This window comes from Panthera uncia, chromosome D2 (genome assembly GCF_023721935.1).
Source record: "Panthera uncia isolate 11264 chromosome D2, Puncia_PCG_1.0, whole genome shotgun sequence".
Taxonomy (NCBI): Eukaryota; Metazoa; Chordata; class Mammalia; order Carnivora; family Felidae; genus Panthera; species Panthera uncia.
In genome coordinates, this window is record NC_064818.1 from 28961174 (window position 1) to 28971285 (window position 10112).

The 10112-nt window shown below is 41.3% G+C and overlaps 1 protein-coding gene across 2 annotated transcripts in view; it reads left to right on the forward strand.

Moving 5' to 3' along the window:
- The window catches only part of VPS26A (VPS26 retromer complex component A), a 33638-nt gene extending 32670 nt beyond the window's left edge, over positions 1–968 (forward strand). For both annotated transcript variants that reach the window (XM_049645162.1, XM_049645161.1), the window contains exon 9: positions 1–968. This exon is cut by the window's left edge and continues 1163 nt beyond it. The gene's annotated coding sequence lies outside the window, so the exon portion shown is untranslated.
- Positions 969–10112: the final 9144 nt, after the last annotated feature.

The following is a 10112-nucleotide window of genomic DNA, read 5'->3' on the forward strand; positions in this document are numbered from 1 at the left end:
CTTTCTCTTTCTCTTTCTCTTTCTCTTTCTCTTTCTCTTTCTCTTTCGCCATATTAAGTAACTATTTTTGCCTCTGCCATCCAGCAGCTACCACTGTATGTTTTCTGCAGTGTTGAGTTGACTCTGTGTTGGCATTTTAAAGTTTGTTAGAACTATATAATTTTTCCGTAAATACTCTGAATTTTTTTTTAATTTAAGGCATCTTTTTACTACATATATACAAATAGAATATTCTTGCCTTCACAAATATTCTCTTCCCTTGCTAGGGGAAAATTTGAGGATAGGGAACTCAGGAGGACCTGTGAAGCATGTAGTTATCTAGATCTGGACAATTTCATATTCGGTAAGCTGGGACTTTGGCTAGTTCAATCTCAGATTTAAACTTCACCCACTCTGTTTAAATTTTGTTAACACTAAATTCAAGTCATTAGTTCGAAGTCTCCAAAAAGAAGGTTTCAGTCATCTGTTCATATGCATGGGGTCTGAGCTCAGATACACTAAATGTGGGGCGTAGGAACTAAAATGAAGCCTGCTGTGTGAAACTACTTTCACATAGGGTTCACTGGTTTTTGTACCAATATTTTTTTATACACTTCAGCGCAAGTCTTGTCAGTTAACCTTACCTTATGAGTAAGCTAAGTAACCTAAATTACGTTTCTTTAAACCTGTTTACTACTGTGGCACTTTGTTGATAAAATGGTCAGTAACCAACTTCTTTACTGGCAAAAGGTTCCACGTACCATGTGCTGGAGCATCTATTTTAAATGTGGCTCTCTGTGAATGGTAATGTTTTCCTTCATGTAAGTGCCTGTTCAGAGTTTCAAAATTTAAAAATGCCAAATATTTTCATGGTCACTTGCATGTAGTAATTAGGGAATATTTGAAGAAATTTTGAAAACCAATTGTATTTAACCAGCCTCAAATTGTGCAACCATGATGTATAATAAAGAATTTGAAATGATACAGAACTTGCTAATTGAATCATTGAAAGAGTTCTATTCTCAAATCTCATTGTCAGGTTTATCGTTGAAGCCACAATTGCTCATGGTTTAGGAAGCTATAATTGTGATAAGTTTTTATAAATATTGTCGGTTTCAATTTCAAATAGTTACATAATACTTTTAATTAGGTGGCTGAAAACACTGTCATAAATAAGATGCTTATTCACTTTGCTTGAGACTTTGTTGCACAACCAATTTGGAGAATAAACATTTGAAATCAGTATTTAGTGAACTGAGTAAAAACTTGGCCAATTAGAAATAAACTGAAAAGGAAATTTGTGTCTTTAGTAAAAAGTACAGGGGCACCTGGCAGGCTCAGTGAGTACAGCATGTGCCTCTTGTCAGAGCTGTGAGTTGGAGCGCTGTGTTGGGTGTAGAGATTACTTAAGTAATTTTTAAAAAGTACAGGGGTGACTGGGTGGCTCAGTCAGTTAAGTGACCGACTCCTGATTTCAGCTCCATGATCTCAGGGTGGTGAGATCGAGTCCTGTGTCAGGCTCCATGCTGAAAGTACAATATCTACTATAGTGGTTCTCGACCTTGGCTGCATGTTCAAATCACTTTATATTTTTAAAATAACCATGCCAGGTCCTACCCAAACTAATAAAATCAGAATTTCAGGGGCCAGGATATCAGCATTGAAAAACCTATCCAGGGTTGAGAACCACTGTCTAAACCATGTTAATAGTTGTTTCCATCACTAGTGAAGACTTTTTTTTGTAGTTTTGAACTTTTTTTTTTTCAGCAGAACTAAAAAAAAAAAATACAAGAGGGTCAAAGCTTAATCATTTTGAATTTCTGATAGCAAGAACATCATGAATTAAAAGTCACATCAGTTTTTAGAAAAACTAGAATTTTGGGGCGCCTGGGTGGCTCAGTCAGTTGAGAGTCCAACTTCGGCTCAGGTCATGATCTCACGGTCTGTGAGTTCGAGCCCCGAGTCGGGCTCTGTGCTGACAGCTCAGATCCTGGAACCTGCTTCGGATTCTGTGTCTCCCTCTCTCTCTGACCCTCCCCCGTTCATGCTCTGTATCTCTCTGTCTAAAAAATAAACATTAAAAAAAAATTTTTTTAAAAAGAAAAACTAGAATTTTAACAATTCTTAAACAGCCCTCTGATTAGGCAGTCATGTTCAGTTTACACACACTAACAAAGTTTTCTTTAAAGAATTATTGGTAAATTATCTACTTCCCCTACTCACACATTTCCTATCTACCATGCAATTCTCAATTATAAAGATCGAAAAGCATTAATTTGTCACATTCACGGTTTTTCAGTTACACATAAACATGGATGTTAACATCTAAAAGATGTTAATTCTAAACAAAAAGCACCCAAACTAAGGTTTTCAGAATTTGTAAAACCAGCACCCTGGGCTTTTAAAGAGACCACAGTGAGAAATTCTGGAAATCAAGCATTACAGTTCTTTTTAAATGCAATCATTAGATTAAAAACTAGAACACTTGGGGTGCCTGGGTGGCCAGTCGGTTGGGTATCCGACTTTGGTTCAGGTCATGATCTGTGTGGTCCGAGGGTTTAAGCCCGTGTCGGGCTCTGTGCTGACAGCTTGGAGCCTGGAGCCTGCTTCGGATTCTGTCTCCCTCTCTCTCTCTCCTCCTCCTCCGCTCACACTCTCTCTCAAAAATAAGCATTAAAAAAAGTTATTTTTTTAATTAGAACACTTAACCAATTCTAACTTAGGCTCTATTGAATTTGAGAAGTAGCTCCCAAAGGAGTTTTATTATTATTTTGAAATCATAAAAGGGGGAAAGTATATAATTAGAAAAAGAACAAGTGGCTGGCAGTGTTTTGAATTGTGGGGGAGGAAAAACTTCATCTACCCTCTTGGATTCTGTGTTTGGGAGCCTGCTGATTGACAAAAGACAGGCAAAAAAAAGATGGACTTAGTATGAGGGAGTTCACAAAAATGCGACTTAAAGCGATAGTTAGAATTTGGGGCCTTATAGATCATCTTGAGAGGGGAAAGGGGTAAAAGACACTTACAAATGACTTCTTAATAGCAGAAGTTGGGGGTAGAAAGGGCAGTTATGTGGAAGCACGTGACTTAAAAAGGATGGTAACTATAATCATTTTGTGAGAAAAGTCTCTAGGTGTCATGCCAACCATGTCTTCACTAGTGAGGAGATAATCTTCCCTGGTTGCTCCCTGAGAGGGGATTTATGACAATTGAGTTCTTTTGGGAGGCTTTGCTTTTTAGGCAGAGGATTTCAGGAACTCAAATGTCTTCTACTCAGAATGTTTATGCCACAGTGGCATATTCCAGACCCCTTCATCAATATGGATCAAGTAGTTGGAATACTCAAGTCTTAAGTACCAGGTGAGTCAGTCAAGTCTTTAATTTCATTCCTTTTATATTTAACTGAATCTGTCAAACTTGCATAAAGGCATTCTCCAGGGGCTTATACTAGCCTGGATTGGAATGTAACATATTTTAAGTTTCAAATAAAGGCATAATGAGGGAAATGTGCCCCCTTAAGTACATCCTTTTTTAGGCTTGGGGCCTTCGATGAGCGTAATTCTTATGTCACTCCCCTGTCAAAAATCTTTTAGTGACTCAGTTGCACGAGAAAGCTTAAATACTGTAAAACAGTTCCAGTTATTCGAGACTCTGGAGAATGCCTGCTCCCCTGCCAGCACTCCCCTAGCTTTATAGTAAGGCTCTCCTGTCCAGTCTTGCCAAACACGATTTCCATCTCCAAGTCAAAGCGCTAGATGTTTCCTTGCTATGTTGCCAAGACATGCTGTGCACACCTCCAGGACTGTGCTTGCCACACTTTTATAAAAGACTTTTTAATTTTATGGATTTTAAGCCTCTTGGCTCAGTCCTGTTTTGGTGTACTTTGTGCGTATTATATAATACACTCAATATCTGAATAAATGAGTGAACCTTATTTTCCTAGTGATTATAAAATTAGGCGTCCTCCTTTAGGAAAAAGTGAGTCTGATGAGGGACGGGAATGGAAAAATGTTCACCGTTACCCCAGATGACTGACCTCTCGCCTGCAGTTTTGATAAGGATCAAATACATGCTAGTTGCTACATTCTGGTCTCATGACTGTCTGTACATCTCACCCAGTTAATATCGAGCTGAATGATAAGCACCAGAGACATCTTGTGAAAGTATTTTAGGAGTAGAAACTTGAAGAAAACATTTATAACCTATGTACATTCCCTCCTCGTTGAACACTAAGCATATAACCACCAGCTTCATACAACAAAAGTGCAGCTCCTGCCCAGGGGCCTGTCCCTGTGCTGCTTAAACTTACTAAGTTGCTTTGTAAAACATCTCAAGAATTCCTTCCTGACTGAGCTCAGTGATCCCACAGTTTTGGGAGCCCATATGGGGATTATGGAATGAATCCAAGTGCCTTGATGTGGCTTGATAAGTCATCTTTATCCCCAATCTTTGTTTCTTACTTGTTCCTTTTTGGAGATGTACTGAATAGTATAACCTTTCGGAACGTGTCTTTCCCGAATGCTCAGGACAGAACCTTTTGCCCATGGCGACACTACGGGGAGGGACAAACTCCTGCCACCTGGCTGGATCCCAGTACCTTGGCCGTAATGGTGTTGGGCTCAGAAACATCAGGCTCTCCCTGTTTTACCTGTTAAAACTTGTATTCTCCTCAGGCACAGGAAGGCCATACATGTCATTAGGAAGGTGCTTACCTTAAGACTCCTGTATCAGGTTTCTTCCTAAATAACGCAGCGTGATCCCTCCATGAGCATAAAATCCAAGATATGTCTGTCTGTGTGCTTCCTGAAAGGGACTGGTCAGAACTATTACTTGGGGCACTCACCCAACAGGGGACCACTCCCTTGGGACTGAATCATGGGTAAAACTCACAAGAAAATTGCCTGGATTAGATAGGAATTCTATACTTTCATTTTCTCATGTCTCTCATTTGCCCTTACCCAGGGGTTGTTTGGCATTCCCAGTCCTGCTCTCAGATTGAAAAGTAGTTCTAGCTTAGTTTTGTTATGCTTGATAGAGAATAGCTGCCCCTTCTTAAAGGCCAGGACCTCTACTCCACCCATTAATACTAGATCTAGAGACTTACAAAGGGTATTATTATTGGTCACTGAATACATCAGTTCCTTCAAAATGGAAAGAGGCAGCCCCAATCTTTGTGGCATTTCAGTCCATTCACCGGCACCAGCACCCGCTGTAGTCCAGAATGCAACGGGGAAGCAGAGGGAGGTTGACATCCCTTCTCAGGGAGTACAAAGGAATCAGAGCAGTTGAGAAAGAGGGATGCCTACCTCCACTCTGAATCCCAGGAATCTTAGAGCCAGTATTCCCGATGGGATGCCATTCAGAAGCAAAAGGGAATTTTGGTAATGGACTCCTAGGTAGTTAATGTACTCTCCTCGTTCTGTGGGAATTGACTATGGGATCAGCTTCCTCAACCCCAAAGGATTCCCTCTTAGGCTATCTCCCACTAAATTGGAGTCAAATAAAAAGCACCCCAAGCTGTTGGACTATAAGAGATAGAAACCCAGTCCCCAAGGTGCACAGCTCTCTTGTAAACAGGTGGCTGTCCAGGGGCGCCTGGGTGGCTCAGTCGGTTGGACGTCTGACTTCGGCTCAGGTCACGACCTCATGGTTGGTGGGTTCGAGCCCCACGTGGGGCTCTAATGCTGACAGCTCAGAGCCTGGATCCTGCTTCAGATTCTGTCTCCCTCGCTCTCTGCCCCTCCCCCGCTCATGCTTTGTTTCGGTCTCAAAAATAAATCAAACAAAACAGGCAGCTGTCCAGATGCTATACATACCTCCCTCTTTTTCTGAAGTCACGCTTTGCTTTTTGTGTGTCAGGTCTGGAATGTATCTTTTTTGTTTGTTTATTCATATTTGAGAGTGAGTGAGAGAGACAGAGAGGATATGAGCAGGGGAGGGTGAGAGAGAGAGAGAGAGAGAGAGAGAGAGAGAGAGAGAAAGAGAATCCAAAGCAGGTTCCAGGCTCTGAGCTGCCAGCACAGACCCCCATGTGGGGCTCGAACTCATGCCAAGATCATGACTTGAGCTGAAGTTAGACGCTTAACTGACTGAGCCACCCAGGTGCCCCAGATCTGGGATGTATCTTAAAAAGACTGGATGAACGTTGCCTGACTCTTACTGTATGTGGGGTGTTCTCCATCATTCATTTCCTGGGTTAATTTGAGCCAATTGTCTGGTTAGTTTACCTCAGGACAGGGACTTTAAGGAATATTCCCAAAGCAGCTGCCAAAACTCCTTTTGTTTGGGGGAAGTTCCCTGTCTTCTCCGGCCCAACATGGAGTGCCTATTTTCCCTTTTTGTTGGTGGAAAAAAGAAAGCGTGCATCTGCTCATTGGTCAGAGCGGAGGAGTTTTGGGACCAGGAGTCCTCTCTACTGCCCTCTGGGCTTTTACCAGCCTCCAGTCTTGCTGGCCCAATGCCACCTACTCTGCCTCCACCCTTCTCCTCCTCCCCTCCTCCTGTTTTCACACCATCACTGGTGGGCTGGGCCAGGCCGACTTACGTAACCAGCTCCTATACCATCCTCCATGCCTCCAGCACCATTGGCTCCTGCTCCTCCTACCCTCACTATCAAAGGAGCAAAGATCACCCCTCCCTGGACTTAAAACACCCACTTCAGATTTCCCCACAGGTGCCCCAGGTAAAAATCGGCACTGGAGAACAAACTGATTGACTTCTAGTGGACCCAGCTGCAACTTATTCAGTATTTAAGTGAATTTAAATGTTTTTTTAAATAAGTATTTTAAAAAAAGTTTATTTTGAGAGAGAGAGAGAGGTGCGTGCAGGGGAGAGGCAGGGAGAGAGAGAGAGAGAGAGACAGAGAGAGAGACAGAGAGAGAGAGAGAGAGAGAGAGAGAGGAGACTCCCAAGCAGGCTTCATGCTCAGTGGGTAGCCCGATGTGGGGCTTGATCCCACGACCATGAGATCATGACCTGAACTGATATCGAGTCAGATGCACAGTGACACCTGAGTGGCTAAGTTGGTTTGGTGTCCAACTTTGGCTCAGGTCACGATCTCACAGTTCATGAGTTCAAGCCCTGCATTGGGCTGTGTGTTCTCATTGCAGAGCCTGCTTCAGATCTTCTGTCTCCCTCTCTCTCTCAAAAATAAACAAACATTAAAAAGACAAAAACAAGTAGACTAAATAAAAAAGGTTTATAGGTAAAACTTTTAAGTAGCTTTCAAAATCTTTGGTAACCTGCAACTTTGAAGTTTTGCTAAGTTAATGATAAATTGAATTCATTGGATATCTGAGTCTTTTCCAAATAAAATCATACAACATTGATTATTGAATGTAGGTTTCTCTGCTTTTGGCTTCTTATTGCAGAGAAACTGTGGGTACCTTCTGTTGGCAAATGTGCTTTGTGCTTTACTGAAAGATTGTGCTATGGAAAATCTATGTTTTTAGAAATTATGAAATGTATTCATGAATTTCAGCTCTAAAAGAATTCTGGTGTAACAGTTCACAATTGGCTACTACTTAATTTTCATTGGAGAGGAAGGTTTCTAAAAGTTAAAATTCTGCTAAATGTAAATAAGACTGATGGAAATAAGGAAATAATTCTGTAGGTAGGGAAGTAGGATATGCATGAGAAAAATATAAGGAATGGGAATACCTTTTGTTGAGAGAAAAAAAGGTAATTTTGAGATGGGTTGTTTAGAGAAAAAAGGCTTAGGACACAATCAGAATGAAAAAAAAATTGTATGCTTGTGAAGGTAAATCTTTGGAAAAGAATTTAAAAAAAATTTTTTAAATGTTTATTTTTGAGAGAGACAGAGCGCAAGTGAGGAGCGGCAGAGAGAGAGGGAGACACAGAGTCCGAAGCAGGCTGCAGGCTCTGAGCTGTCAGCACAGAGCCCGACATGGGGCTCGAACTCATGAGATCATGAGACATCATGACCTGAGCCAAAGTCAAACGCTCAACTGACTGAGCCACCCAGGTGCCCTGAGGAAAAGAATTTTATGTGTGATCAGGACTAAGGTTGAAATGGATGGATTTTAAAAGTACATTGGTACAAGACTGATGGGACACCTGGGTGGCTCAGTCAGTTGAGCATTTGACTTGATTTTGGCTCAGGTCATGATTTCAAGGTACAGGAGTTTGCGCCCTGCGTTGGGCTTTGCACTGACAGTGAGGAGCCTGCTTGGGGTTCTCTCTCTCCCTCTTTCTCTCTGCCCCTCCCTGCCTGTGCTCTCTCTCAAAATAAACTCCAAAAAAAAAAAAAAAAGTACGCTGGTATAAGACTGAAATTCTGCTTTTCTGTACGCTAAGAAGACAAAGTTTTCTTGGATTGCAGGTCTGCTTTTGATAAAACGTGAAAGTTTTTTTCTTTATCTGCTCAGAAAACCAAAGCTTCTATGTTTTGTCTGTATCAGGTCTTTGATTACTTCAAGTTAAAACTTTTTTTTATATTAAAAAAATTTTTTTTAGTGTTTTATTTATTTTTGAGACAGAGTGTGAGTGGGGTAGGGGCAGAAAGAGAGAGGGAGACACAAAATCCGAAGCAGGCTCCAGGCTCCGAGCGGTCAGCACAGAGCCCGATGCGGGGCTCGAACTCATGAACAGCAATGTTATGACCTGAGCCGAAGTTGGACGCCCAACCGAGTCACCCAGGCACCCCTGTGCGTCACTTCTGACTTCCTCAAAACTTAACTGATGACTAAAAGCCTAATAACATAAACACATATTTTGAATGTTATATGTATTACCCTATTCATAAAGTAAGCTACAGAAAATGTTAAAAACAATCATAAGAAAAAATATTTGTATAATACTGTACTTCTCAGAATTGCCTGGGTGGCTCAGTTGGTTAAGCGTCTGACTTTGGCTCAGGTCATGATCTCACAGTTCACGGGTTTGAGCTCCACGTCGGCCTCTGTGCTGACAGCTCAGAGCCTGGAGCCTGCTTCGGATTCTGATTCTCCCTCTCTCTCTGCTCCTTCCCCGCTCACGTTCTCGCTCTCTTAAAAATAAAATATTAAAAAAAAACTAAAAAAAAAAAATACTGTACTTATCAAAAGAGGATCCACATATTGGTAGACCCACAAAGTTCAAACCTGTCTTGTTCAACTGTGCTACTCTAGAGACACAATTATGACACAATTTTAGTGCTGGACGGTAGTTGTACTGGGTCCTACGGCATACAAGAGAGGCACCCAATGTGAAATGATGACATCATAGCTGGTATGTAGTTCTGGCATGAATGGAATGATAGATACAGGAAGTAGAGAGACAGTATAAGGAGAGTTAATTTAGGATGGGCCTTGGATGCCATACAAATTAATGGAGTATGGGCTTTATCTGAACACTTATTCAGAATACACTGAAAGATTTTTTAAAAATTTTTTTTAATGTTTATTTATTTTTGAGACAGAGAGAGACAGAGCATGAACAGGGGAGGGTCAGAGAGAGGGAGACACAGAATCTGAAACAGGCTCCAGGCTCTGAGCTGTCAGCACAGAGCCCGACACGGGGCTCGAACTCACGGACCGCGAGATCATGACCTGAGCCGAAGTCGGCCGCTTAACCGACTGAGCCACCCAGGCGCCCCAAGAATACACTGAAGGATTTTAAGCAGGAATAACTTCATCAGATTTGTGTTTTCAAAGCATCATTGCAGTGACTGCGCAAAATCACAAAGATGGAGGCTTGAGAGCAGGCAAGGATACTAGTTATGATTATTGCATTCTATGGAGTCTCTAATAAGTACCAGGTGCCGATAACAGTACTGTAAACATCTCCCAAAGGGAATGACAGCTCTCTATCCTGTAAAAGCAAAAATCTTAAATTGACTATTCCCGTTTCAATGTTTATTCAACTCTGCTAATGGCTGAAGAGGAAAACCTATATACACTATCATAAAACTCAGACCACGATTTATACCTGCAAGGAGGTACAAACAAAGTTACCACTAAAATTGTTTTAAGATTTTTTTTTTTTTTTTTCTGCAAAGCTGTCTTGGACTATGTTACTACATCCATAAGATTAGTAACGACTGCTGATTCTGGCCCCCAAATTATAAACGGTTGTCAGGCATACTAACAAAAGGAATGATAATAACAAAAGGCATATTAAATTTTTGGCTTGTT